This window comes from Triticum dicoccoides, chromosome 1A (genome assembly GCF_002162155.2).
Source record: "Triticum dicoccoides isolate Atlit2015 ecotype Zavitan chromosome 1A, WEW_v2.0, whole genome shotgun sequence".
Taxonomy (NCBI): Eukaryota; Viridiplantae; Streptophyta; class Magnoliopsida; order Poales; family Poaceae; genus Triticum; species Triticum dicoccoides.
Window position 1 is genome coordinate 292,632,196 of NC_041380.1, and position 24,051 is coordinate 292,656,246.

The window sequence follows — 24,051 nt, forward strand, 5'->3', positions numbered from 1 at the left end:
CCTACACTTGTGTTGAGGTCAAGATATTCCATTCCAACCATATGAATCTTGATCTCTAGCCTTCCCCAAGTTGCTTTCCACTCAAATCTTCTTTCCACCAAATCCAAATCCTGTGAGAGAGAGTTGAGTGTTGGGGAGACTATCATTTGAAGCACAAGAGCAAGGAGTTCATCATCAACACACCATTTGTTACTTCTTGGAGAGTGGTGTCTCCTAGATTGGCTAGGTGTCACTTGGGAGCCTCCAACAAGATTGTGGAGTTGAACCAAGGAGTTTGTAAGGGCAAGGAGATCGCCTACTTTGTGGAGATCTACCGCTAGTGAGGGAAGTCCTTCGTGGACGACGACCGTGATGGAATAGACAAGGTTGCTTCTTCGTGGACCCTTCGTGGGTGGAGCCCTCCGTGGACTCACGCAGCCATTACCCTCCGTGGGTTGAAGTCTCCATCAACGTGGATGTATGATAGCACCACCTATCGGAACCACGACAAAAACATCCGTGTCTCCAATTGCGTTTGAATACTCCAAACCCTTCTCTTTACATTCTTGCAAGTTGCATGCTTTACTTTTCGCTGCTCATATACTCATTGCATGCTTGCTTGATATGTATTGTGTTTGTTAAACTTGTGCTTAAACTCCACTTAAACTTAAGAATATTAAGAACTGCAACTTTTGGCACTTAGTGTCTAATCACCCCCCCTAGACACCTCTTCTCGATCCTTTCAATTGGTATCAGAGCTTTGGTCTCCATTGCCTTGGTTTAAACACCATTGGAGGAAGATGGATGTGTCTACTTTGGAGAGTCTTAGACATAGAGTGCCTATTCTTGGAGAGTATTTTCATGAGTGGAAAAATGAAATGCTTGAGATTTTCAATGAATATCATTTGAACAAGTACATTACTAGCCCTTGTGCACCTCATGTTGATCCTTTGCACCCTACCCTAGATGAAGATATTGGCATGATTAGCAATCTTAGAACTGTTGAGCTCATCATTAGAGGCTTGCCTAGAAACTTGATTAGATGTTTGCCTACTCTCAAGTGTGCCTACACCAAATGGAGATTTCTTGAGGAACGATTTCCAGATTATTCCTTGAAAAAATTAGATGAAATTCTCCATAAGTCTATTGCCTTGAGTAAGATGAACTCTAGTGATCCTAGCTTTGGTGATTGTCTATTTGAGCTTACCAATCTCATGTGTGCTAAAGGAAATGTTGGAATCATTAGCGATATCATATCCGAAGCTATTAGAATTCATAAAGGTAACCATTGTGATGATCATTTATCTAATGAATTACCCTCTCTAGGAATTGATCAATCACAAGATGATGTTGAACATGGATACTATGATGAAGATGATGATAGTGACTATGATCTTGATGATGCAATGAGGCATTTTGGTCTTATGGCAATCTTCGCGACTACATGGCTGGAGGAAAGGAATGGGTCCTTGATAGTGGATGTACTGATCATATGACCGGAGATAAAGATATGTTCCGTGAGCTTGCTGAAAATGACGGCCCTCGAAAATATGTCACTTTTGGTGATAATTCAAAGGATAAGGTGGTTGGCCTTGGTAAGGTGGCCATCTCACATGATAACTCCATACAAAATGTCATGCTCATTGAATCCCTTGGATACAATTTACTTTCAGTTTCTAGACTTGCGGATTTCGGTTTCAATGTCTTATTCACTGAAGTAGATTGCCGAGTGTTTCGTAGAGACAATCATAAAATGGTCTTTACCAGTATATGTAGAGGAGATCTTTACATTGTTGATTTCACTAAAAAGGCTCAACCTAGAACTTGCTTAGTTACCAAATCTTCTAAAGGATGGTTGTGGCATAGAAGACTAGGTCATGTTGGTATGCGAAATCTTGATAAGCTTATTAAAGGTGATCATATCCTTGGAATAAAAGATGTCATATTTGACAAGGATAGACTTTGTAGTGCTTGTCAAGCAGGAAAACAAGTTGGAGGAAGTCACCGCGCGAAGAACATCATGACCACAAGAAGACCACTCGAGCTACTTCAGATGGATCTCTTTGGTCCAAATGCCTACAAGAGTCTCGGTGGTAACTCATTTGGTCTAGTCATAGTTGATGATTTTTCAAGATTTACGTGGGTGTTATTTCTTGATGACAAATCGCAGGTCCAAAAGATCTTCAAAAACTTCGCTAGGAAGGCCCAAAATCAGTTTAACGTGAAGATCAAGAAGGTTCGGAGTGACAACGGAACGGAGTTCAAGAATGCAAATGCGGACACCTTTCTTGACGAAGAATGGATTTCACACGAGTTCTCGGCTATGTACACACCTCAACAAAATGGAGTTGTTGAAAGGAAGAACCGGACTCTTATCGAGATGGCAAGAACGATGCTTGATGAGTACAAAACGCCAAAGCACTTTTGCGAGGAAGCGGTTGAGACAGCTTGTCATACAACAAATCGCTTGTATATTCACAAGCTACTCGGCAATACGGCATACGAGCTCCTCACCGGTAACGAACCCCAAGTTGGATACTTTTGAGTATTCGGCTCAAAGTGCTACATTCTTGATAAGCATCGTCGTTCTAAGTTTGCTCCTAAATCTCATGAAGGTTTCCTACTTGGTTATGGCTCAAACTCTCACACTTACCGTGTCTACAACAATTTCACCCGAAAGGTTGAAGAGACGGTAGATGTGAAGTTTGATGAATCTAACGGCTCACAAGTAGAGCAATTGCCAATTGATGTAGGAGACAAAGACCCTTCGGAAGCAATTCAAGACTTGTCCATTGGCAAGATTCGTCCAACGGAAGTGAAGGAGAGTACCTCGCCCATCCAAGTGGAAGCTTCCACCTCACGACAAGGTGAACCAAGAGTTGATACGGAAGCATCCACAAGTGGGACACGCCAAGATGAAGAAAACGAGGAAGCGCACCAAGATGAACATCAACAACCTCCTTCTCCACCACGACAAGAGAACGACAACGTCAGCAATGAAGAAGGCCAAGAAGAAGCACGAGATGAAGAGGATGTTCCACCCCGACCCAAGCAAAAGCTTTCACGAGTTCGAGCAAGAATTTCTAAGGATCATCCCATCGAGCAAATCTACAATGATATCCAAACCGGGAGAATCACTCGCTCTAAAACTCGTTTAGCTAACTTTTGTGAACATTACTCATTCATCTCTAGCATTGAACCTATGAAGGTTGAAGAAGCATTGGAGGATCCGGACTGGATAAACGCTATGCATGAAGAGCTACACAACTTTGAGAGAAATCAAGTGTGTACATTGGTCGAGAAGCCCGACAACAACCACAACATCATTGGTACCAAATGGGTGTTTCGCAACAAGCAAGATGAAGATGGACAAGTGGTTCGCAACAAAGCACGTCTCGTCGCTCAAGGCTACACACAAGTTGAAGGTATGGACTATGGTGAGAGATATGCTCCTATTGCTAGACTTGAGTCCATTCGCATCTTACTTGCTTATGCTAATCACCATGATATCACCTTGTACCAAATGGACATTAAAAGTGCTCTTCTAAATGGCAAAATTGAGGAAGAAGTTTATGTTAAGCAACCTCCCGGCTTCGTCAATCCTAAGAAACCTAATCATGTTTACAAACTTCACAAAGCCCTTTATGGTCTCAACAAGCTCCTAGAGCATGGTATAAATGCTTGACCAAGTTCCTTATTGAAAAAGGCTTTGACATTGGTAAAATTGATTCTACTCTTTTTACTAAAAGGGTTAATGGAGAGATAATTGTGTGCCAAATTTATATTGATGATGTCACATTTGGTTCAACTAACCCTCATTTTAGTGAGAAGTTTGGAAAGCTAATGTCGGAGAAGTTTGAGATGTCTATGATGAGTGAACTCAAATTCTTTCTCGGTTTGCAAATCAAGCAAACTAAGGAAGGTACCTTTGTCTCTCAAACGAAGTACACCAAGGACTTATTCAAGAAGTTCAATATGCAAGAATGCAAAGGTATGACTACACCCATGCCTACTAGTGGACATCTTGATTTGACCAAAGATGGTGAACCGGTTGATCAAAAGGTTTATCACTCTATGATTGGTTCATTGTTATATCTATGTGCCTCTCGTCCCGATATTATGCTAAGTGTGTGCATGTGTGCATGATATCAAGCTACTCCTAAAGAGTGTCATCTTAAGGCTGTGAAAAGGATAGTGAGATACCTAATCCATACACCAAATTTTGGCATTTGGTATCCCAAGAGGTCCTCTTTTGATCTTGTTGGCTACTCCGATTTGGACTATGCCGGAGACAAGGTTGATAGAAAATCCACTTCGGGTACTTGTCAATTCCTTGGTAGATCTCTTGTGTCTTGGTCTTCCAAGAAACAAAACTCGGTATCCTTATCCACCGCCGAAGCGGAATACATTGCCGCTGGTTCATGTTGTGCTCAATTACTTTGGATGACCCAAACTCTTAAAGATTATGGTATATATGTGAAACATGTTCCATTTCTATGTGACAATGAAAGTGCTATTAAGATTGCTCACAATCCCGTGCAACATTCTCGAACTAAGCATATTGAAGTTCATCATCATTTCATTCGAGATCATGTTGCAAAAGGGGACATTAACCTTAAGCATGTTCGCACCGATAAGCAATTGGCGGATATATTCACTAAACCACTTGATGAGAAAGTGTTTTGCAGGTTGAGAGGTGAATTGAACATCAATGATGCTTCAAACTTGGAGTAGGAACTCCATTTGATACATGCGGGGCATGAGCCTATGACTAATCCTTGATATTTCTCTTATGATGCTATTCATATCTCTTGGATATATTTGTACCTTGCATGGTATCTAACCCATGTAGGTACTTGGATGAATCTAAATCTATGAGATTGCCACACACTCACATCTTGAGCAATTTCTACATCACCAAGTCTCTACACAATGGTGGTTGAAGACAAGGAAGCACGAAACCATTCAAACATATCCTTTGGCAAATTCTATGTTGAGTCTCATGATTATCATTTTGGATACACAAGTGCTCTTCCTTGCAAAGCTAACCCATGTAAGTAGATGAACTCAAACTCCAAGTGGTGCTCCCAACTCTTGATGAACTACATCAACCTTGAGCAACCCACACAAGTTCAACTACATGATCAAGATCAACACCACCACCCAAGGTATGTTATTCCATCTTAGAGAAGCTTTACTCCAAGTCATGAGCCAAAGCAACTCGACAAGATGTGAATACATCAAGATGCTTAAACGAAAAATGGTAACCCCATTTTGAGCTTAAACGATGAGTATGACCTATGATCAAGTGCTCTCACTTGACTCCTAAGTCAATATACTCTAATATAGGTGACTTTGTCACCGACCATTTATAGATGAAGTTCTCTAGTGCTTCTTCGTGCTTTTGCATTTGCATATTTGTTTCCCCTTTAAAAAACTTCATCTAGAACTTTTAGTTTCTTTTCTTTCCTTTTTGTTCTGCATTTTCTGCATCCAATTCATTGCAAATCTTTCAGTAAATTCCTTGCATATCCTTGTGAGATCTTACTTGTCTAGTGAGATGAGGTGACAAGTGGTTTCACTCTGATGAACTCGGTCACACCGGTTTGTTCTCTTCGGCCCAACCGAAATCTTTCGGTGCAACCGAAGCACACAACTCGGAGTCACCGATTCCATCACAGGAAAACCAACTTGCCACTTATTCCTGATTTCTGTTTGCTCCAGCTCCACTCAATGATTCTTGTCCTCTACCAGCATCATATTAGACATGCTGCTTTGCTCTGTGACTCAAGGACCAACCCATTTGTATCACATGTCCAGAAGAGCCCTTCTTGGAAATTGATGTCAAAGGGGGAGAGAGAGATCACATCAAAGCTTCCTTCCAATAGGGGGAGAAAGATAGAATACTCAGGGGGAGAGAGTTTCTCAACTAGGAGAAAGTAAAATCATCAAAGACCCCAGATGCTTGGTGTTCAAGAGGAGAGATGTCACATGTCTGTAAGAGGGGAAAGACATGTTTGGTTGCTTGCTTTAGCTCAAGCTCTGTTGTTTCCTTTTTGTTGCTCTGATTTTCTGTTCCCTATCTTCTCCCAATATCCCATGCAGATTCAGGGGGAGCAATACATCTAAGGGAAGGAAATATCTAATTTTATTGCATATCTTTACCTTTGGGGACATGTCTATATCCAATGTGGTACTTAGCACTCACTCTACGTGTAGCGACTAGACCTCAAACGGTCTGATATCTGTGCTCAGGTGTCATCCCTAGATCAGTAATGCTAACACCACACAGTACTTGGAGGATTTATAACAGAGTAGCAATCACACACTTATTACATCGAGTGTCTCAATAGAGAACTTATTACAATAAATATGGCTTAAGGCCATCTAATAACGATAACAGCGGAAGGCTTGGAAGATAAGTGAGTCCATCAACTCCAACGACATCACTGAGTATAGAACCACGACCTAAAACTCCTTAATCGTCATCTGAAAAGTCTGCAACATCAACGTTGCAGCCCGAAACGGGTCAGCACATGGAATATGCTGGCAAGGTAACACATAGAGAGTAACGGAATGAAACAGCTATACTATATGCATATTTGGCTGGTGGAAAGCTCTATGGTTACAGTTTTGCGTAAAGCCCATTTTTCCCTACTGCAAAGGAATAAATTTTATTTAACTATCATGGTAGTTGTTAAACATTGAGAATGGTTGACAGCATCCTCAATCCCAATTAAGCATCATCATTAACAAAACCCAACAAAATTAATTTAGAGTAACATGTTGAGATTCACGTGATAATCCAAGTACTAGATACTCAAGATGTCCATAACCGGGGACACGGCTAACCATGATTAGTTTATACACTCTGCAGAGGTTTGCGCACTTTTCCCCACAAGACTCGATCGCCTCCGTTTGGTTTCTCGCACTTCATGGTGTTTGAGAAGACGGATGACCGAGACATAGTCTTTCAGAAGCGCTAGCACCTTACGATGGATAGACCGTTACACCTACTTTCCCCTACATATGCTAGTCTACCCTGTAAGAGTTCGCACGACTTAATCAACTATGCTAGAGCCCATAATAGCTTGTGGCTGCACACGGAAGTTTCTAGTATGAAAAATCTCATGATCCCTTTGGGCCTGGGTGGCGGTCCATAAAGAAAAACAGGCAATCTTGGAATATCCAGGTACCTCAATCCACCCAGATGTGTGTTTAAGTTGCCACCTTAGATAAACCATTAATTAACAAACTCACATCTGTCATGGATATCACTCACCCAATCCACGTCTACTAGCATAGCATGGCATAATAGGCAAACGTAGAAGTAACTCCCAAAGGTTTGAAAATAAACAGGTAATAGGTACTACATCAACTACTTCCCATCCCACAATTTAATTAGATCCTAATCATGCAATGTTTGAGGATTGATCTAATGCAATAAAACTGGGTAGTAGGAGGTATGATCAAAGTGTTACCTGCCTTGCTGATGATCCGCGAAACCTAGAGATTTGAAGTAATAGGCGACACACTCCGGGTATTCTATCGCAGACAAACAAACAAGCATACAACAAGTATTCATCTAATGCACAGGTAAAACTCGAATAAGAGATCTATCGAGAAGATTCAACTTAAGAACTCCGGTTTTCAAAAAGAATCCAAATCAAACGAAGCAACAAAAGTCAAACGGCAAAAGAAATAGGCTTTGTTTACTATTCTGGATCTAGGGCAATTTTTACAGTGGCAAAAACTTGTTTAAGTTGGTTAAACGGATAGAGGGTTTCGAGACGAAACTCCAGGCGCTTGAATCGCCTGATTCCGATAAACGAGCGAAAAGTTATACTAAAACGAAAATCGGATCAAGAATCGCGATCAGAAAAATCGTGGATTTAATCCGAGAAAAAGAAAAACGACGAACGTTCGCTAGAATGAACGAACGAACGCTCGCTATTTAAATAAATCGGAAAATCCGATCTATTTAAAAAAACGAAACTAAAAAAATGAACAAAACCGTCGAAAAAACCGAACGGTTTTTCGGAAAAAACGGTGTCTAAAAAAACTACTGGCAACTCCGGCGAGAACTCTGGCGGCGGCGGCGGGGCTCCGGTGGCGGCGGCGGTCGGCGGCGGGGCGGCGGCGGCGCGGCGTGGCGGCGGCGGCGGCGGGGCGGCGGCTAGGGTTTGGGTGGGGAGGCTCCCGGGCTGGGCTCCCGGCTTATAATGCCCGATCGGGCCTAGTGTCCAGGTCGGACACGGCCCGTAGGGCGGTTGCATTTTTTTATATATATTCCGCGCAGAAAAACAAATAAAAGAAATACTAAACGGACTCCAAAAGTCCCGAAATAAATTTTCCTGGGCTTCTAAAATCAAGCCGCACAAGGTGAACATTTATTTGGGGCCTAAATGAAATTTTAAAAAAACGCACATTTTTCCTAAATTCAAATAAAATACCGAAAAACTCCGAAATAAAATCTTATTTGATTTTATTATTAAATCCTCAATATTTCTTTATTTTGGGAAAGTCATTTTATTCCCTCTCCCATATTTTTGTAATAGAAATAATTGATGATAAAATAATTAAAATCAAATGATCCTATTCTCAAAATTTGAGAAAACTCAAATATGAAAATAACAAAATCCCCAACTCTCTCCGTGGGTCATTGAGTTGCGTAGAATTTCTAGGATCAAACCAAAAGCAAATAAAATATGATATGCAATGATGATCTAATGTATAACATTCCAAATTGAAAATTTGGGATGTTACACTACGTGTCATCCCAGTCTTGGTTCTCTTGTGGTTTCTCATGCTTGCTCTGGTCAGTAGGTGTATCTGTGTTATTTAAACTTGTTTACGCAGTTTCATCCCATCCTAAGCCAACTCAAGACCACAAGGTAAGTATATGCATCACAGTCATGTGAATGAGAAGTTCTTGCTGATGTACATATTGTTTGCAAGAAGGACTCATGAGCATGAAGGTACATTTCTCACATTCACATCATTTGCTCTTATGCATATAGCCAAGATACATGTAACACACTGCTTACTCTGTCACGTTTACACATTCACATGCTCCTATATTCAATATTCACATGATTGCATACATGTAGGGGGGGCCTATGCATGTTACATATCTTTCCAAAGCTTTACTTGCTATTCTCTATATCTTTATCTAAAGCTTTGATGTATGTTGTCATCAATTACCAAAAAGGGGGAGATTGAAAGCACAAGTGCTCCTTGGGTGGTTTTGGTAATTAATGTCAACATATCTCTTGTTGGACTAACACTTTTACCTAGTATGTTTCAGATAAGTTCAACAATGGAGTGGCATGGACTAGAGGATGTGGAACCCCTTCAAGATGCTAAGGACAAAGGATTGGCTCAAGCTTCAAGATCAAGACTCTACATTTTCTATTTTAGTGATCCAAGATCACATTGAGTCTATAGGAAAATCCAATACTATCAAGAGGGGATGAGGTGTTGCTTAATGGCTTGCTTGCTCAAAGTGCTTAGTGATATGCTCCAAAACCCTCAACTACCTTCCCACATCCACATATGACCTAAACCAAAAGTCAAACTCGGCCCCACCGATTCTATCCATCCGGCGCCACCGAGTTTCAGATGTCATAGCCACTGCCACAAACCCTAGCAAATCGGTTTCACCGATAGGGATCTCGGTCTCACCGAGATGGGATTGTAATCTCTCTATGTATGTCCATTACCAAAATCGGTCTCACCGTGTTTGAGCAATCGGTACTACCGAGACTACAATGCAAACCCTCTGGTTAGCTTATTACCAAAATCGGTCCCACCGAGTTTGTGTAATCGGTCCCACCGAGTTTGCCTGACGAACTCTCTGGTTAGCTTATTACCAAAATCGGTCCCACCGAGTTTGTGTAATCGGTCACATCGAGATTACGTTATGCCCTAACCCTAACCATATCGGTCCTACCGAGTTGCATCTCAGTCCCACCGAAAATCCTAACGGTCACTAGGTTTGCTGAATCGGTCCGACCGAGTTTAACCATTCGGTCCCACCGAGTTTGGCAAATTGTGTGTAATGGTTAGATTTTGTGTGGACGCTATATATACCCCTCCACCCACTCTTCATTTGTGGAGAGAGCCATCAGAACATACCTACACTTGCAATACACATTTTCTGAGAGAGAACGACCTACACTTGTGTTGAGGTCAAGATATTCCATTCCAACCATATGAATCTTGATCTCTAGCCTTCCCCAAGTTGCTTTCCACTCAAATCTTCTTTCCACCAAATCCAAATCCTGTGAGAGAGAGTTGAGTGTTGGGGGACTATCATTTGAATCACAAGAGCAAAGTGTTCATCATCAACACACCATTTGTTACTTCTTGGAGAGTGGTGTCTCCTAGATTGGCTAGGTGTCACTTGGGAGCCTCCAACAAGATTGTGGAGTTGAACCAAGGAGTTTGTAAGGGCAAGGAGATCGCCTACTTCGTGAAGATCTACCGCTAGTGAGGCAAGTCCTTCATGGGCGACGGCCGTGATGGAATAGACAAGGTTGCTTCTTCGTGGACCCTTCGTGGGTGGAGCCCTCCGTGGACTCGTGCAACCGTTACCCTTCGTGGGTTGAAGTCTCCATCAACGTGGATGTACGATAGCACCACCTATCGGAACCACGACAAAAACATTTGTGTCTCCAATTGCGTTTGAATACTCCAAACCCTTATCTTTACATTCTTGCAAGTTGCATGCTTTACTTTTCGTTGCTCATATACTCATTGCATGCTTGCTTTATATGTATTGTGTTTGTTAAACTTGTGGTTAAACTCCACTTAAACTTAAGAATATTAAAAAGAACAACTTTTGGCACTTAGTGTCTAATCACCCCCCCCTCTAGACACCTCTTCTCGATCCTTTCAATTGTCGTATGTGAGGCCTTCCTCCGCAGTACCCCTCACTTCGGCTGTGGATCAAGACCTTTGAAGTGAAGCCGAAGATGATCGAGGGGCAACATGCAGCGTGCGGAGGCGCGTCAATAAGCAAGATGGCCGGAGCTCCATCGCCGAAAGGTCCCTTTCTGGAGGTGTCCGGATTATGGCAACAGGAGTGGTTTTACATCACGGCTCCCAGAAGTGCCAATTGGGTGGCTGCCCCTTCTTTCCGCTCGGGCCCTCCCCCACAACTGATGTCATGGATTAGCAGAGGGCTGAGCTAGGGTCCCGCCAAGGACGTGCTTGTACTGCAAAGCCGCATCCGAAATTTCTTCGAAGGAGATTTCAGTTTGATTATGGTAATGCAAGTCATGCTGGTTCGACGAATCCAGCCATGCAACGCCGGCCCCTCCGCATGTGGGAGTTCAACCCAGAAGGGCCGCGTATGATTAAGAATTTCCTCGGCCTGACGCATGAGGAGATGTACACATCATTCTTTGGACCCCACATAGAGTGTTCGGATACTACCGAGGACGTGGGCCTGAGCAGCAACCGCACCGCCGACCAAGTAAGTAATCCTTCGGCTGAACACATCGTCTTTTATTTACCATGACGTCATTCTGAGAAGTCGCCCTTTGACCAGGACTGGCTAACAAAGGTGAAGATGATACGGTGTTCGACCCCCCTTCCTGAGGGTTTGGAGAATCCGGTGTTAGAAAAGATGCTCGAGCTAGCACCCTGCCCGAAGCCCTCAAAGGAAGATAAAGGGGAGAATGATGAGGTCGAGAGTAGGCCCCCATTGCTGCCAATCCCAACTGAGGGAATGAGCACCTCCGTGAAGGAGGATAATCAAGGAGAAGAATCTGGCCTTCTCTCGCTTCGGGGGAGGAAGAGGACTGCCTCTGAAGATCTGGAAACCGAGGCTTCCAAACGGGAGAAGAAATCCCCACTAGAGGGTCCTGCCTTGGAGGGTGTTTTTGCCGCACAAAGTCCGCGCGAGGATCAGCCCTCCAACAAGCTGTAACTAATTAGAAAGTACTTTAATAGTGAACATATATTACCTTACCTCTGAGGAAAATAACCGAAGTGTTTATCTCGCAGTTCGGATCTAAGCCCTTCAGCAGAGCTCATCTTCGGGGGATCTTCTTCCGGAGATGATGGAGAGCGAAACGCCTCCCCCAGACTCCTCTGCTCAAGAAGCGGGTGACCCTGAAGTGTCGTCACGGAGGGCCTCTCCGGATCTGGTGAGGCCAGAAGATGATCCTGTAGCCACCCGAAGTCCTCAGCATCCAGCTTTTGAAGAGAGCAAACAAAAGAGTCCGGCACCGTCTGGTATGCGGTCGGACATACTAATGGAGCTGCTGGAGCAAGCCACCATCTCATAGGAACACCATACGTTAATGAGTACGGTGGTGGAAAGAATTTCGTCCGCCGAAAGCGGATTGCATGAAGCTTTTATGAGTCTACTGACGGGCTTTGAGGTACGTGAAATGATATACTTTTTGATAGTACCGCACATGTTAGGTGTGCCCTGTGTAGATAGTAGCCCCTGAGACTCTGGTTGTCATCGAAAACGGCAGCGAACATAGGATCGTAGTCCCAGACAATAACCATACCGCTTTAATGTGCAGGTAATGGGAGCTCCGGTGGCTAGCCGGACTCATGAATTTGCCGAACTAAAGCGGCAACTAGATGCGGCAGACCCCAACATCGAGCTTGTTAACAGGCGGCTTGACGAGTCACAGGGTAAGTAATGTTTTCCTGGTGAATGTTACATAATAAGAGCAACATGATGCCAGTGTCTTTAATATGTAGTGATTGCAGACGGAGCTGCCACTATGGAGACCCTTCGGGCGGAACTTGCCCGAGCCAAGGAACAAGCGAGAGTTAGTAATGCGGCTGCTTTGGAGGCGGCCGAAGAGTTAAAAGCTGAGAAGGCCGCGCATTGCTAAAGCAAAGAGAAGATGCCCAAGATGGCCGAAGAATTAAAAGACACTGCTGACCATTTACAGTTCCTTCAAAAGGAGAACCGAGTGAAGGCAGCGGATGTTGAAAAGGCCACGATGGTGACCAAAGACACTCGCTCTGCTATGAGGGCGAAGAAGGAGGAGCTGCGCGAAGCCAGGGATATTGCAGCTGGGAAGCCCTTTCTGCTGCAGAGGAAGTTCGGAGATCCGTGGTATGCCCCTCTGGATCGGCTGTGGAGTTCGGCAGACGCATATATGGACTTGGTGGCGAGCGCTGTCGATGCGGTCGAATACTTCCAAGATCGGACAGATCGTGAAGTGGACAAGCTGTTCTGGTCGCAATAGCGTCCACTTCCCTTGACTGATCAACTAGCCGAATGGGCCGAACTTAATAGATTGTCCGGACTTGTCATGAGGTCCGTCGTAGATCATTTGTGGCCGGAGAGGCCGAAGCCGAACAGCTATTTCAGCTTAGTGCAGCAGCTCCTTGGTGCGGTGCCGCGCATCAACGCGATGAAGAGGTCGGCGTGCATAGAAGGCTCGCGGATGGCCCTTGCCCGTGTTAAAGCATACTGGGCGGAGATGGATGCTACCATTGTTGCGGCGCAGGGTTCAGCCATAGGCCGAGTGGCTGCCGAGCACTATTTCGAAGAGGTTCTTGAGGGTTCTCGTTTGATAGAGTCCCAGTGCTCGAAGAATATTATGTTTAAGTGACATGTATTCCCATTGTAAACACAATGTTTTTATGAAATATATTAAGGCTGTGTTTTATACTTTTGCCTGAAAGTAATATGATGCCTCCTGTGCGGCAGTTTATGTATACATGTGTATAACCTGAAAGATTGCAGTCGTCGGCTTCAACCCCCACGCATATAATGCGGAGGTGCTCGCAAAAAACACATGTTCACACTTAACCCAACATCTTGGTCCTATTAAGGAGGTGATAGCGCAGCGAACGAGGCAACCGGACTATAATGCTTTAACACTTTCACTTAGCCATAGGAGTTTGACAGTGGGGCTACTAGATAGCCCCTGGTGGCTCCGCACTCTCCCAATCTCGGGGTGTGTACATGTCTGGCCGGGAAACGGCCCTTCGTTAAGGCGGAGGAATTCTATCATTCCGATAGGTCATCGAGTGGTTGACCAGTCTCACGCTATATCATGATAGTCAGTTTTCGGCTTTCTCTACTGAGGTGCTCGTCCGGATGAACCAGGGAACAATCGCAGTAGTTCTCCTGGTGCTGCCTTAGCCGATAAAGTGGAACGTAAGGCACCAAAACATAGGAGCCGGTCAAACCCAACATTTGACCAAAGACAATGATTCGGAGCTGATGCATATAAGGCCAAACTCTCGACACCGAACACTCCCTAAGGTATTCGGTCTTTATGGTATAAACCGGGCCTAAATAGTGCCCTTTGTAAGAAGCCCCTTGTGTCCAGGTACGTGCATTATTCTGACATGTCCACATGCCAAGACGTCAGCATCCTTCTCAATTGTACTGAGAATTCGAGGGATGTGTATCAACAAGAGCAGTAAAAAAAGGTTTACGTAGGGTCTTAATCTAAACAGAATCCTTAGAGCGGGTCCCTGATGCATGTCTGCACCTGTGTCTCCGTTGTGCCGTATCCTGGATGGGTGTAGCACGATGATCATCTGTAAAAGAGAGGAACATAAGTGAAAAAGTTGTCGTGCAAAAAGGTAGTTTTTAAAGAAACCATGTATAACTAAAAATGAGTAGAAATTGCCACTTTTCTGCGCGCATTGAGCCCCCTTGTGTTTGTAATAGGGGTGTGACCATCAATCCGGTACAAATTACATATAGCCGCACCGGACTCGTCTAACCGCGTCTGTGGTCTTGACGACCTATCAAATGCTTTAGTTGGTGAGGCCGTTTTTGGTGTGCGGCTGCCAAGGCAGTCGCATTCTCTTCGGCGCGCAAAGATCGCTTAATATTTCCGTTCACTGTAATTATGCCACGTGGACCGGGCATCTTGAGTGTGAGGGAAGCGTAATGCGGTATTGCATTAAAACGAGCAAAAGCTCCGCGTCCAAGTAGTGCTTGATAACCACTTTGGAACGGAGCAATATGGAAGGTTAAATTTTCGCTACGGAAGTTATTGGGGGAGCCGAACGTGACTTCTAGTAGCAGGGAGCCCGTGCAATGAGCCCCTGGGCCTGGCGTTACTCCTTTAACGGTAGTATTGCTGAGGCAAATTTTCGTTGGGTCTGTCCCCATTTTGCGGATTGTATCCTGGTATATCAGGTTTAAACTGCTGCCACCGTCCATGAGGACTCGTGTAAAGTGGTATCCGTCAATTATTGGTTCTAATACCAGGGCAGTCCATCCTGCCCGCCGGATACTTGCTGAGTAATCACGATGGTCGAAAGTGATCGGTTGAAACGACCAGTGGTAGGGCTCCGCGGTGATAGGCCCTTGGGCATATTTATCTGGGAGTGCCGCTTTGTTTCTCCCCTTGATCACGTGTAACACGTTTACTGTTTTGACTTCTGGTGGAAACTTCTTTTGTTCCCCAGTGTCTTGCTTGGGAGGTTCATCCTCATCTTCGCTTGGTGTATCCTCCCCCTTGTGTACGGCGTTGAGTTTGCCGGACTGCTTGAAGACCCAACATTCTCTGTGGGTATGATTAGCAGGTTTACCAGGGGTGCTATGGATCTGACATACTTGGTCCAGAATTCAGTTTAGGCTGGACAGTTCGTCTCTGGCGCCTTTAAAGGGCGGCTTTTGCTGACTTGGCCGAGAGCTTTTGAATCCGATGTTTACTACCGTGCTCTTCGTGTTGTCTTCTTTATTCCAGCGTTTGTTGTTGATGTTGCGCCGTGATTTCCCGTTTCCATATCTAGCTTCGGATGTACTAGGGTCGCTGGTGCTGCATCTGGCTAGCCAGCTATCCTCACCTGCGCAAAAGCGGGTCATGAGGCTTGTTAATGCTGCCATTGTTCTCGGCTTTTCTTGGCCGAGGTGTCTGGCAAGCCATTCGTCACGGACGCTATGATTAAAGGCTGCCAAGGCTTCGGCGTCCGGACAGTCGACTATTTGGTTCTTTTTAGTAAGAAACCTATTCCAGAGCTTTCGGGCCGACTCCCCGGGCTGTTGAGTTATATGACTCAAATCGTCCGCGTCCGGAGGTCGGACATAAGTCCCTTGGAAATTTGCCCGGAAAGCGTCTTCGAGCTCTTCCCAGCTTCCGATGAAGTTTTCGGGGAGGCTTTTAAGCCAGTGCCGAGCTGGCCCTTTGAGTTTGAGGGGTAAATATTTAATGGCGTGGAGATCATCTCCTAGAGCCATATGAATGTGGAGGATATAGTCCTCAATCCATACCCAGGGTCTGTTGTTCCGTCGTATGCCTCTATGTTTACGGGTTTGAATCCCTCTGGAAATTCATGGTCCAGCACCTCGTCGGTGAAACATAGGGGGTGTGCGGCGCCCCTGTATCTGGGCGTGCCGTGGTGTTCGGATGTTTGGTGTGTTGCATCGTATGCTGGAGCGCGCTTGCGTGGTCCATAGATGGATCTAGTTGCTTCGTCCTTTTGATGCGAGCCCTCGCGTGGATCGCGTATTGGCTTATGTGCGGCATTGCTTGCCGCTCCATGTTGGCCGTGAGGTTGTCTATCCGGCCGGGTGGCCGTTTTAATTTTTGGTTGTGGGGGATCTAGGGCCTCCTCATCGAATTCGGGTAGTAACTTCCGCTTCGGGTAACTCTTGATGGGGCGATTGCCGCCGTATTTTGCTGCTGTGTTGAGTACTTTGCTCCATCTGATTTGGAGTGTGTCTTGCGCAGCCTTGAGCCTTTGCTTCTGCCTTTTTAGACTCCTCGCGGTGGCAACAAGCCTTTTATGGGCATTTTGTTGCTCCGGGTGTCTGTCCGGTGTTATGTCCTCCGGACTATTATCTTTGACAGAGTTGGTTTGTTTGGTTTGATTCTCCGTGTTGCCGTGGTCCGGCAGTGGTTCACCCTGCTCTAACGTTGGGTCTATATGATCGTTATTTCTGTCGAGGCAGGATTTGGGACAGCGCTTACGCCGCTGCTTTGACTGCTTCTCGAGGGGACAACCCTTCGTTGCATCCTTCCGTTCCTCGTCGTCGTTTTCCTTTGGTGTGTCCACCATGTATACGTCATGTGATGAGGTGGACGTCCAGTGCCCTATAGGCAGTGGTTCCTCTTCGTCTCCTGCATCGTCGTCCATACCGTCGATGTCTTCGGAGTCGAAGCCGAGCACGTCGGTTAAGTCATCGACAGTGGCTACTAGGTGGGTGGTGGGTTGGTCGCGAATTACTTCGTCGTCCGCATCCCAGTCCTGCCGGACATAGTTCGGCCGGGATCCTCCTGATAAGCAGAGAGACCTTAACGAGTTCAGTATGTCGCCAAAGGGAGAGTGCTGAAAAATATCCGCGGAGGTAAACTCCATGATCGGCGCCCAATTAGATTCAATAGGAACGGGCGCAGGCGGTTTGGAGTCAGTGGCCGGAGAAGGATCCGATAGTTTATCAACACAGCGCTCGCGCAAGGTAAGGTCGATGTTCGGCTCGATCGCCGCTGAGGGTAAGGCCTCCGTGGCAGGGTCCATCCACCCGTCCGCGGAAGGCGCAATTGGCTCCGAATTGAGGGTCGGAGTGGCTGCCGGTGCGATCTCCTGAACGTTGTCCGATGGTAGAGCTAAATCATACTCATTGTGACTGCGTGACGCGCAAGGCATAGGCTCGAATCCGTCGAAGATCAAGTCTCCGCGGACATCGGCCGTGTAGTTTAAGCTTCCAAACCTGACCTGGTGGCAAGGGGCGTAATTTTTTATCTGCTCTAGATGGCCAGGTGGATTGGCCCACAGTGCAAAGCCACCGAAACCGAAGGTCTGTCCGGGGAGAAAAGTCTCATCCTGGACTACATCGCTATCGATGATAGTAGGAGCCATCAAGCCTAACGGCGACGACACATAGGAACTCTCAATGAAAGCACCAATGTCGGTGTCAAAACTGGCGGATCTCGGGTAGGGGGTCCCGAACTGTGCGTCTAGGCCGGATGGTAACAGGAGACAGGGAACATGATGTTTTACCCAGGTTCGGGCCCTCTTGATGGAGGTAAAACCCTACGTCCTGCTTGATTAATATTGATGATATGGGTAGTACAAGAGTAGATCTAGCACGAGATCAGGGAGGCTAAACCCTAGAAGCTAGCCTATGGTTTTATTGTATGTTGTAGTTGTTGTTCTACGGACTAAAACCCTCCAGTTTATATAGACACTGGAGAGGGCTAGGGTTACACAAGGTCGATTACAAAGGAGGAGATATCCATATCCGTATTGCCTAGCTTGCCTTCCACGCCAAGTAGAGGCCCATCCGGACACGAGACGAAGTCTTCAAATTTGTATCTTCATAGTCTAACAGTCCGGCCAATGGATATAGTCCGGCTGTCCGGAGACCCCATAATCCGGGACTCCCTCAGTGATGATTTCCCCCTCCCGGAGGGAAGTTTCCCCGGTAGAACAGCTCCGCCGGAGCCCTAGATTGGTTCCGCCAAGGTTCCGCCTCGTGGCGGCGGAGTCTTGTCCGGAAAGATGGCTTCTAAATTTTTTCCTCATTGAAAGACTCCATCTAGCAGAAGATGGGCATCGGAGGGCCACCAGGGGCCACGAGGTAGGGGCATGCCCCCCACCCTCGTGGGCAGGGTGTGGCCCCCTGGTGAACTTCTTGCACTCATTATTTTTTATATATTCTGAAAATGACTTCCGTGAAGTTTCAGGACTTTTGGAGCTGTGCAGAATAGGTCTCTAATATTTGCTCCTTTTCCAGCCCAGAATCCCAGCTGCTGGCATTCTCCCTCTTTATGTAAACCTTGTAAAATAAGAGAGAATAGGCATAAGTATTGTGACATAATGTGTAATAATAGCCCATAATGCAATAAATATCGATATAAAAGCATGATGCAAAATGGATGTATCATCAATCCCTTCACGGTCACTTACGAGAGTGAGATCTGATAGATATGATAAGATAATATTTTTGGTATTTTTATGATAAAGAGAAATAAAGATGCAAGGTAAAATAAAAGGCAATAGAAATAACTAAGTATTGGAAGATTAATATGATGAAAGATAGACCCGGGGGCCATAGGTTTCACTAGTGGCTTCTCTCAAGAGCATAAGTATTACGGTGGGTAAACGAATTACTGTCGAGCAATTGATAGAATTGAGCATAGTTATGATAATATCTAGGTATGATCATGTATATAGGCATCACGTCCGAGACAAGTAGACCGACTCCTGCCTGCATCTACTACTATTACTCCACACATCGACCGCTCTCCAGCATGCATCTAGAGTCTTAAGTTCAAGAGAACAAAGTAATGCTTTAAGGAAGATGACATGATGTAGAGGGATAAACTCATGCAATATGATATAAACCCCATCTTTTTATCCTCGGTGGCAACAATACAATACATATCGGTTCCCTTTCTGTCACTAGGATCGAACACCACAAGATTGAACCCAAAACTAAGCACTTCTCCCATTGCAAGAAAGATCAATCTACTAGGCCAAACCAAACTGATAATTCGAAGAGACTTGCAAAGATAAACCAATCATACATAAAAGAATTCAGAGGAGAATCAAATATTGTTCATAGATAGACTAGATCATAAACCCACAATTCTTTAGATCTCGACAAACACACCGCAAAAGAAGATTACATCGAATAGATCTCCAAGAGAATCGAGGAGAACTTTGTATTGAGATCCAAAGAGAGAGAAGAATCCATCTAGCTAATAACTATGGAACCGAAGGTCTGAAGTAAACTACTCACACATCACCGGAAAGGCCATAGAGTTGATGTAGAGGCCCTCCGTGATCAATGCCCCCTCCGGTGGAGCTCCAGAAAAGGCCCCGAGATGGGATCTCTCGAGTACAGAAGGTTGCGACGATGGAATTATGTTTTCGTGGTGCTCCTGGATGTTTGGGGGGTACGTGGATATATATAGGAGGAAGAAGTACGCCGGTGGAGCAATAGAGGGCCCACGAGGGTGGAGGGCGTGCCCCCGTGCCACGTGTCTTCCTCCCTTGTTTCTTGACGGCCACTCCAAGTCTCCTGGATCACGTTTGTTGAGAAAATCACGTTCTCGAAGGTTTCATTCCGTTTGGACTCCGTTTGATATTCCTTTTCTTCGAAACCCTAAAATAGGCAAAAAAAACAGCAATTTGGGATGGGCCTCTGGTTAGTAGGTTAGTCCCAAAAATGATATAAAAGTGTAAAATAAAGCCCATTAACATCCAAAATAGATAATATAACAACATGGAGCAATCAAAAATTATAGATACGTTGGAGACGTATCAGCATCCCCAAGCTTAATTCCTGCTCGTCTTCGAGTAGGTGAATGATAAAAAAGAATAATTTTTGATGTGGAATGCTTTCTAACTTGTTTCTCAATGTATTTTTTCTTTATTTTGGCATGATTATTCAAATCCATAAGATTCAAGATAAAAGTTTAACATTCACATAAAAATAATAATACTTCAAGCATACTAACTAAGCAATTATGTCTTCTGAAAATAACATGGCCAAAGAAAGTTATCCCTACAAAATCATATAGTCTGGCTATGCTCCATCTTGACCACACAAAATATTTAAATCATGCACAACCCCGATGACAAGCCAAGCAATTGTTTCATACTTTTGATGTTCTAAAAAATTTCAATCTTCACGCAATACATGAGCGTGAGCCATGGATATAGCACTATGGTGGAATAGAATGGTGGTTGTGGAGAAGACAAAAAGGACAAGATAGTCTCACATCAACTAGGTGTATCAACGGGCTATGGAGATGCCCATTAATAGATATCAATGTGAGTGAGTAGGGATTGCCATGCAACGGATGCACTAGAGCTATAAGTGTATGAAAGCTCAACAAAAGAAACTAGGTGGGTGTGCATCCAACTTGCTTGCTCAAGAGGACCTAGGGAAATTTGAGGAAGCCCATCATTGGAATATACAAGCCAAGTCCTATAATGAAAAATTCCCACTAGTGTATGAAAGTGCTATCATAGGAGACTCTCTATCATGAAGATAACAGTGCTACTTTGAAGCACAAGTGTGGAAAAAGGATAGTAACATTGTCCCTTCTCTCTTTTTCTCTCATCATTTTTTTGGGCCTTCCTTTTTTAGGGCATTTCTCCCTTTTACTCTCTTTTTCATCCGGAGTCTCATCCCGACTTGTGGGGGAATCATCGTCTCCATCATCCTTTCCTCACTGGGACAATGCTCTAATAATGATAGTCATCACACTTTATTTACTTACAACTAAAGAATTACAACTTGATACTTAGAACAAGATATGACTCTATGTGAATGCCTCCGGCGGTGTATCGGGATGTGCAATGATGCATGAGTGACATGTATGAAGAATTATGAACAGTGGCTTTGCCACAAATACGATGTCAACTACATGATCATGCAAGCAATATGACAATGATGAAGCGTGTCATAATAACGGAACGGTGGAAAGTTGCATGATAATATATCTCGGAAAGGCTATGTAAATGCCATAATAGGTAGGTATGGTGGCTGTTTTGAGGAAGGTATATGGTGGGTTTATGATACTGGCGAAAAGTGCATGGTATTAGAGAGGCTAGCAATGGTCGAAGGGTGAGAGTGCGTATAATCCATGGACTCAACATTCGTCATAAAACTCACATGCTTATTGCGAAAATCTACAAGTTATCAAAGCAAAGTATTACGCGCATGCTCCTAGGGGATATATTGGTAGGAAAAGACCATCGCTCGTCCCCGACCGCCACTCATAAGGAAGACAATCAATAAATAAATCATGCTCTGACTTCGTCACATAATGGTTCACCATACGTGCATGCTACGGGAATCACAAGCTTCAACACAAGTATTTCTCAAATTCACAACTACTCAACTAGCATGACTCTAATATTACCATCTCCATATCTCGAAACAATTATCAAGTATCAAACTTCTCATAGTATTCAATGCACTTATATGAAAGTTTTTATTATTTCCATGTTGTTCTAAAGGACTCTCAAAATAATATAAGTGAAGCATGAGAGAACAATAGTTTCTATAAAACAAATCCACCACCGTGCTCTAAAAGATATAAGTGAAGCACTAGAGCAAAAACTACATAGCTCAAAAGATATAAGTGAAGCACATAGAGTATTCTAATAAATTTCAAATCATGTGAGTCTCTCTCAAAAGGTGTGTACATGTAGCGACCCGGCCTCAAACGTCAAGTCTCTATGCTTCAGTGTCATCCCTGGATTGGTAATGTTGACACACACAGTACTCAAAGGATTTATAACAGAGTGGCAATCACACACTTATTACATCGAATGTCTCAAAAGAGAACTTATTACAATAAATATGGCTTAAGGCCATCTAATATGATAACAGCAGAAGGCTTGGAAGATAAAGTGAGTCCATCAACTCCAACGGCATAGATGAGCTGCACGGCAACGACCTAACGAACCTTACTCCTCGTCTGAAAAGTCTGCAACATAATACGTTGCAGCCCGAAAACGGGTCAGCACATGGAATATGCTGGCAAAGTAACACAGTAGAGCAAGAACAGAATAATGCTATCACTACATGCATATTTGGCTGGTGGAAAGCTCTATTGTTATAGTTTTTGCAAAAAGCCAATTTTTCCCTACAACAAAGGAATATAATTTTATTTAACTATCATGGTAGTTGAAACATCATTGAGAAGGTTCCTCCAACTCAATCCCAATTAAAATAGTTATCAACCCAACAATATTAATTTAGAGTGATGAGATACATATGATAATCCAAGTACTAGATACTCAAGATGTCCATAACCGGGGACACAGCTAACCATGATTAGTTTATACACTCTGCAGAGGTTTGCGCACTTTTCTCCACAAGACTCGATCTCCTCCGTTGGATTTCTCGCACTACATGATGTTTGAGAAACGGATGACTAAGACACAGTTTTTCAGAAGCATTAACTCTCTACTCCGGATAGACTATACCACCTACAACCCAACTACCTGCTAGTCTACCTCTTCAAGAGCTTCACGCAACTTACTCAACAATGCTAGAGCCCATAATAGCTTGTGGCTGCACATGGAAGTTTCTAGCATGAAATATCTCAGTTCCCTTTGAGTCTGGGTGGCGGACCATAGGATTATCACACGGGTACTCCGGGGTATCCTAGGACAACACTGGATTCTCCAGGTGCCCGACAAACAATCCACCCAGATGTGTATTAAAGTTGCCACCTTAACTTGAACGATTAGTTATCAATCTCACATTTGTCATGGTTTCACTCAAACCCAATCCACGTCTACGAGCATAGCAAAGCAATATAAGCAATACGCAGAGGTAACTCCAGGGTTTGATAATAACAGGGCAATAGGTTCTACCTCATCAACTACTTCCCAATCCCACATGTTAACAAGTCCTAACCATGCAATGTGTAAAGGTTGAAACTAATGCATAAAAACTGGGTGATAAAGGGGTATGATCAAAGTGTTACTTGCCTTGCCGATGATCCGCAAAACCTAGAGACTCGTAGTAGCACGCTTCGCACTCCGAGTGTTCTATCGCAAACAAACAATAGCATACATAAGCAATCAAGCAAAGAAGCACGGGTAAAACTCAAATAAGAGATCTAACCAGAAAGTTCAACTTAAGAACTCCGGTTTGCAGAAAGAATCAAATCAAACGGAGCAACGAAACTCAAACTGCTAAAGAAACAAGATCCGATTACTAATCTGAACTAAGGTCAAATTTTACTGTATCAAAATCTTGTTCAAGTTGGTTAAATAGAAAGAGGGTTTCGAGACGAAGATATAGGTGCTTGAATCGCCTGATTCCAATAAACGAACGAAAAGATAAACTAAAATGAAAATCGTATCAGAAATCACGATCGAAAATAATCACGGAAAAATCCGAAAAAAGAAAACTAACGAACAGGCTAACGAACGTTCGTTGCCTGCGGCTAACGAGTGAACACCGTTCGTTCAAACGAACGCACGGACGAACATGCGCTAAATAAACTAAACCGGGAAAAAATCGATCTGTTCTAAAAAAACGAACCTAGCGTTTTCTAAAAAACAGGATCATTTTTAAAAAAACCGAACGACGGCAACGGCGGCTTATACCTTAAGTGAGGCTCCGGCGAGGCAAGGCGGGGCGGCTTC